The sequence below is a fragment of the Colossoma macropomum genome, unplaced genomic scaffold (assembly GCF_904425465.1).
Source record: "Colossoma macropomum unplaced genomic scaffold, Colossoma_macropomum, whole genome shotgun sequence".
NCBI lineage: Eukaryota > Metazoa > Chordata > Actinopteri > Characiformes > Serrasalmidae > Colossoma > Colossoma macropomum.
The window spans coordinates 3,467,333-3,474,931 of record NW_023494802.1 but is presented as its reverse complement, the minus strand read 5'-3'; the positions used below and the strand labels follow the sequence as shown (position 1 = coordinate 3,474,931).

Below are 7,599 nucleotides of genomic sequence, written 5' to 3'. Positions count from 1 at the left end.
CTTTCGTGCTGCTCTTGACCCCTGGCCTATTCTGGATTCTTTTGTACAGTGTTTACAGAGTTTACCTCCAGCGGCCTCACTGCCCTGTAATCTAACTGACGGGCAGCGCCCACTGCCCACGGCTCACTGCCTTCCTTATAATACAGCACAGCAGCTCTGTTCAGTGTTACAGGTCACTGCACCTCGGCCCCCATCAGCATTTTAAGTCTCCTGTAATGGACTTCACTCAGCAGCACGCAGTTTGACCCTTAATCCTCCACATAAAGTCCACTGGAGCCACAGAACTTTGTGATGAATTATAGAGGAGCTAAAGCATAACTGTGTAGGCCTGGATGAGAAAGAGAAAGTTGGTGTTCTAAGGTCTTATAGGCACTTCTTGGACATTTAAAGAGGTAATTCTTTGATATATATCGATATTGTGAGAGTGAGCAGTCAATCTGAATGGGCTCTTTCTTTGCTGACTCTTTGTATTAATCTTTTACTGCTTTAGTCAGTTTGTCTCTTTTTTATTACTTTGAAACAGGGAAGAAGTTTACTTTGAGTATTTTTGAGGTTTGAATTCATGTAGAATGTTTCCTTTGTTCAGCTAAAATGACATTTTGCTTTGCATTTTTTTAAAGTTACCACATGAAGTATTTTTTAGGCTAAACTGGGAAACCTTTTTTTAAAACTATTTTTTGGGTTGAACTGACAAACAACTTTTTGCGGTTTTTATACAGAATTATGTCATGGACGAGCTTGTGGTGATGCACTATGTTTCAGTGATGGTTGTTTCTATGTTTATAAGTGTACTCTTACACAGTGCTTTAATGCAGGTGTGAAACAGACGCTGCATTTAAGTCTGAAAGTGCAATATTTTACAGCAAATGAGGCAAATATGCTCTAATAGTTTGGCTCTTTATTTATTATCATTTGAATAAAAAGTTTCAATGGTGAAGAAAGCTCTTAAAAATCTTAGGTGAGTACTAATACAAACAGTGACATTATTTACTTATTTATTCATTTATTAATTTCTTATTACTATAGTTTTTAGAACAAACTGTAATGTAAACATTTACCAAAAATATGTTCTCTGCATTTTTTTTTGTCTTAGAATTGCATTTTGTCATGACAATTGTATAATCATAACCATATGGAAAAAAATATATATAGGGACATGTATTTTTATGTATTTGAAATACAATCCCATTTCCAAAAAAGTTGGGGCAGAATATAAATAAAAATAGAATGCAACGATATGCAAATCATGTAAACCATATTTTTAAAGGCAAATACTACAAAGACAACATATCAAATGTTGAAACTGAGAAATTTTACTGTTTTACGAAAAATATATGCCCCTTTTGGAATTTGATTGAACAACACATTCCAAAAAGGTTGGGACGGGGGCATGTTTACCACTGTGTTTAATCAGCTCTTCTTTTAACAAACTCTGTAAACATTTGAGAACTGAGGAGTCCAGCTGCTGTAGTTTTGAAAGTGAAATTTTTTCAAACATTCTTCTTTGATACAGGATTTCAGCTGCTCAACAGTTCAGGTCTCATTTGTCGCATTTTTCATTTCATCATGCGCAAAATATTTTCAGTGGTAACAGGTCTGGACTGCAGGTAGGCCAGTTTAGCACCCAGACTCTTTTAATACAGAGCAGTTCTGTTGTAATACATGCAGAACGTGGTTTAGCATTGTCTTGCTGAAATAAGCAAGGCCTTCCTTGAAAAAGACGTCATCTGAATGGCTGCATATATTGCCAAAAAATGTATATATTGTTCAGCATTAATGGTGCCTTCACAGATGTGCATGTCACCAATGCCACGTGCACTAATGTGCCCATACCATCATGAATACTGGCTTTTGAACTGTACACTGATAACAAGCTGGGTGGTATTTAGCCCGGAGGACGCAGTGTCCATGATTTCAAAAAAGAATTTCAAATGTTGATTTGTCAGACCACAAGACACTTTTCCACTTCCCCTTAGTCCATTTTAAATGAGCTTGGGCCCAGAGAAGGTGGCAGCATGCCTGGATCCTTTGCATTTTAGAGTTTTAACTTGCATTTGTGGATGCAGCAACAAACAGTGTTCACAGACAGTGTTTTTCAGAAGTGTTTCTGAGCCCATGCAGTGATTTCCACTACATCATGACTGTTTTTAATGCAGTGCCGCCTAAGGGCCCAAAAATCATTGCCAGCAGATACTGATTTTTGGCCTTGTCCCTTGCATACAGAGATTTCTCCAGATTCTCTGATTTTTTTTAATGTTATTATGTACTGTAGATGGTGAGAAGCAAAAGTTCTTTGCTATTTTACTTTAAGAAATGTTATTCTTGAATTGTTGCACTATTTGATTGTGCAGTCTTTCACAGAGTGGTGAGCCCCTCCTCATCTTTACTTCTGAAAGACTCAGCCTGTCTGGGATGCTCTTTTTGTACTCAATCATGTTACTGACCTGTTGCCAATTAACCACCAGGTGTTTTTTAGCATTACACAACTTTACCAGCCTTTTGTTGCCCCTGTCCCAACTTTTTTGGAATGTTAGTTTCAACATTTGATCTGTTGTCTTTGTACTATTCTCAATGAAATATAGGGTTTAAATGATTTGCATATAATTGCATTCTCTTTTTATTTATATTTTGCGCAGCGTCCCAACTTTTTTGGAAATGGGGTTGTACATCTGAAATACATTGCAGTCCATGTTGAAATACATTCCAAACACTAAAATGTACTTCAGAATATATTGCCATATTAACTAAATATATTTTATAATACATTTATTTTAAAATGTATGGGGAACTATTACACATAGTCATCTATGCTAGTAATAAAATGAATATTAGCAAAAGCTTTTATCTTAAATGTGCCATAATCATGACAGACAATATGCTATACACTAATGCTAGCTAAGAAAGTTAAGATCCTGTCAACATTTCTCACTACCCACCTGCTTGGATATGTCCTCATCCTCCTTGAGTAGCTTTTTCATTCTTGTCATCTCAGCAGCTCTCGGCCACTGCTGTCCATCTTTACATGATTGATTTATGAAAATTTATGAAAAAAATGTAATTTATGTAAAAAAAAAAAGTAATGAGCTCTGTAGGGCAGTGTCTGTTGTGTCAGAGTCAAATCATCACTCTGAATTTGATCTGCTAAGCTCTCAAGGCTTACATTAGCTTTTTATTTTAATTGCTGTTCCACTTTAAATAGTGAAGCAGTTATACATTAGTGCCCATACATGCATGAATGTAGCTGTTACAACATTTTAAGGTAGGACACAGAATGAGAATAAGAAGGTAAATTCAGCTTCATTTAATCTCTATCCACTATGAGACTCAGCAGACCAGGGCTGCTTAAGGTAGGGGCACCTGGTGTAACCCCTAAATTACAGATGTACACTTAGAAACATTTAGAATTTGCCTGAGCGTTCTTGTGCTCATATGCATGAGTTACATTATATGACTGACCCTCCGGGACTTCTCCCAACTCTCAATTACTCCCAATTACCCACTGTGGCACTGGCAGTGGAGCACAAGTCATTCCATTTTAAAGGAACACTACAGGAAAGAATTTTGTCTTAGCAGAGAGATGAACTAACAAGGTAAAAGTCTGTTTTGATCTTAAGTTGACTGTAAGGCATTTGGCTGTTGAACCCTAAAGCCAGGTTTGTCATGGTGCTTCTACTTGCAGTGTAGTATGCCAGTCTCTTCTTTCACATGCTTGGCCAGGCTTCCTCCGGCCCCACAGCTGGATGCTCTTTTAATGTTGATTTTGTGTGCAGACGTGAAATCCTGTCCACTCATTTACAACCCAAATGGCTGTGGAGCGATGTGATCGGGAATCTGCTGGACCCCGGGCGTGTTTTTATTCCTCCATCGAGGGACGAGAGGCAAACTTCCTCACCGCATCATTTCCATTTCTGAAATTCGGTTTACTTTCTCCCAGATCTACTTGCTGACATCAGCCCTGCTGTTTGAGGGCGCAGTCGGTGTGTGTTTATTTCTTGACTTCTTGGCATTCAGCTGCAGTTAACAAAGTGATTTATGTGATTTTCTTAATAACCAATAAAACATTTGGTGATTTTTTTTCTTCTGTTAACACAGTCATGCGTTGGTGTATGTTTTCCGTTACTCAGTGAACATGATTAGCACGGTTGCACTTCAGTGTGTGTGTATATGTGTGCTTGTGAGTTTGTTTTTGAATATTTTCAGGACACAAATGTCCTGACTTTAAAGGAAAGCATGCAGAGCTAATCTTGAACCAGGTCCTAACCTAAAGTGTTTTTGACTCCATGTTTTACTTGGAGTCAAATCTATCGCTGTTTTTTAAATCTATATATCACTGTTGTCAAAAGAAAACCTTGTATCTCCAAAATAGTAACTTTACAGGAGAAAGAAAAACCCTTCTTTACTTTTAATGTAAATCAATGGAACCAGACTTTTTTTAACCAAGTCACCAAGTCATTTTGGGCTGTTTCTCTTGATCCATTCTTCATGAAATTTACACAGAATGCATTTTCAGATTATTACAAAAACTAAAAAAAAAACAAGGTTTGCTTCTGACAGCAGTGATATATATATATATATATATATATATAACAATTTATATTGTAGGGCATATTACTGGATGTAGGTACTCACATGTACAGTCATGTGGCACCTAAGCACATTATCTTGACAAGAAATTTTTGCTTGTAAAATCACCATAAATCATTAGAAAAAAAGCAAATAAACATAAATACAGTAAAAGGTAACAAGGCCCCAGCCATGACAGAGACTTGTCTTTCCTAAGTCACCAGCACACTTGATTAATAAAGAAGTATTGATTACTCAAACGAGGCATTGGATGATAACTACAAATAATACCGGGCTTCCTTGAGGAGAGGTTTGGAAATGGTTGTGAACACATTGAAATACATAAAATTACTACTTATTGTATTAATACTATTTGTATTATAACATAAGCATTTTTCTGAGCACATAAATGCGCTACTACCAAGATAAATAGCTATATAATAAAATCTAATTTTCTTTTTCACAGTAGTCCACGTCCTCAAAAGTCATAAAAACAAACCTGTTCGCGTGTCTGTGTGTCTATGAGCTTTGGTGTAGGGGAGTTTGGAAGTTTGGAAAACTCACTACAACATCTGCTAATGATTTGGCAGATGTGAAAAGGTGGGGAGGGGGCTGTTCCCGGACAACAGGAGCCGTATTGTGTTGAGTTTAATTTGCGCGCTACGTTGGGCTTTCTTGGCTCACAGTGCCGAGGCGTGTTCGGCGTTTGACGGCTCGTGCTGAAGGCCTCTGACGACAGCCGCACACTGTTGTTGTAGCCTTTGAACTTTTTCTCACTCCGCTCTCAAAATCCTATTCATATAGCTTAAGGTCGAAGGTCAGCTCTGCGGCTCAGCCTGACAGGCTGTGGTAAATAGCACTGCACTCCCGAAAATGAAATATAATGAAAACTTGAGCCAACTTTCTGACAAAACATCATGCTTAATGTTTTATGTTTGAGCTGCTTTCACTGTGCGCTATGATCTAAAGTAGTTACTGGAATGCGTTACACAAAAATGTGTTTGTTGTGCTTGCTTTCTCTCATTTTCTCTCCCTCTCTCTAACATGTGGTTAGAAATAAATGACAGCTAGCATGGGCCGGTTAGCCTGATCTCATTTAAATCATGCTAACTGACCCCTACATGCTTTCAGCCATGATTTGCAACATTAACATTTTTGTGTGAAGTTAGATCATAGTTTTTATCAACTGCTTAACAAAAAAAAAACCTCTGAAATAATGTGTCTATTTAAGATGATGCTAAATGACCCAGACTAGCTTCCAGTGACTGTTTGGAACATTAGCATTTTTGGGTGAGGTTTTTGGTCAGACCATGTGGCCTCGTAAAAAAACACTATGAAAACGTCTTCTGAAACAACAAGTACCCACATTTATTACATATAGCTGCGATAGACTGGTGACCTGTCCAAGGTGTATCCTGCCTTCCGCCCAATGACAGCTGGGATAGGCTCCAGAACCCCACCATGACCCAGAAGGATAAGCGGTTTAGATGATGTGTGTGTGTGTGTATTACATATAGATATAGTACTAATTGAGCCCCTACTTCTAAAACAAAAATGTTAGCAACATTAGCGCTTGTGGGTGAAGTTTTTGGTCAAACCATGTGGCCTGGTGAAAACCACTATGGGTTGCGGGGGGTACTGGAGCCTATCCCAGCGCTCATTGGGCGGAAGGCAGGAAACACCCTGGACAGGCCGCCAATCCATCATAGGACATACACATTCACACACACACACACGCTTACACCTAGGGGCAATTTGGCATCTCAAATTGGTCTGACTGCATGTCTTTGGACTGTGGGAGGAAACCAGAGAACCCCCACACAGACACAGGGAGAACATGCTCCACACAGAGCAGACCCTGGTTGCCGGCTGAAACTCTGAAACTCCGAATTTGCTTCATGTAGATATAATGCTAGCTGACAATATCTGAAAAACATCTCTGGAAAACATCTGAAGATATCTGAAGATATCTGAAGCAGTACTCCTTCTAATTCTATACTTTAAATAACACTAACTGACCTCACCTAGCTTTTAATCACTGTTAGCATTAGCATTTTTGGGTGAAGTGTCTCAGCCTATGTTGTAATGGCATTTTATAAACTGCTGTGGGAAACTGCATCTGAAACAATGCCCTAAATTGGTCTCATGTCAGTGAATTAGAAGAAAACCATCCGTCAGTCCCTTTTTCAGCGAAAGACGTTGAGGAGGAGGATAGAGAGGGCTGCGAATGGTCGAAAGGGGAGTGGACACATTGCTGGACTCTAGTGTCATGATGAGCATGACTGCCTCTAAAGACATTAGAGCCCCTCTCATTTGCATGCTGATAGTGATGTTTAAGCTTTTTCCCTCTCGTTGGGTCAAAGGCCCATTGTGTCACACTGTGTTGAATATGGGGGTCAAAGAGTTGGCACAGACTGGACACTCACTTAACTTTTCTACTGTTTCTCATGGGAATGTCATTGCCGTTATATAGACCAATAGGAATGGTCCAAATTACTTCAAAAAAGTCTCATTACATTAAAATTATAAGTAATGGGGAATTCAGCTTTATACATTTATGCATAGTTCAAAAATTGAGACTGAGAGTAATTCAGAGTAGTCTGATGTGATATTATCCATTATAGAGAAACATACTTTGACTCAGATTTCATTACAGTGGTGGTGATAGGAACCAGACATCACCCTGTGTAATACAGCCACAAATATAGGCATTATGTTTACTTTCCAAAATGACCAGCGAACCAAACGCGCTTCTGAGTTTTGTATGTAATGTTTATGATGGTAAAATAGTGGTAAATCTGAAAAATAAGTTTTCTTTAATGACTATTTTGCCTCATTACCTCTCTACCATGAATGGCTTTTTAGGCTAAAACCTTCTCAAAACTTGAGAAACAATATCTACACATCAGGTACTGTACTCATAACCATTTCATGTTTTAACTTGCTGTGAAGGAGCTTTTATAAGCATTAACCCCTTAAAATAAGAGACTTATTACATACTAGTGCTTATTATTCAGTAACTACAGGGACTTCAAT

At 38.3% G+C, this 7,599-nt stretch overlaps 1 long non-coding RNA gene across 1 annotated transcript; it reads left to right on the top strand.

The window, feature by feature from the left end:
- Positions 1-285: 285 nt before the first annotated feature.
- Positions 286-4,091, top strand: LOC118822755. Its single transcript, XR_005008469.1, has 2 exons — positions 286-392; positions 3,771-4,091. It is a non-coding gene; the product is annotated as an uncharacterized LOC118822755 (long non-coding RNA).
- Positions 4,092-7,599: the final 3,508 nt, after the last annotated feature.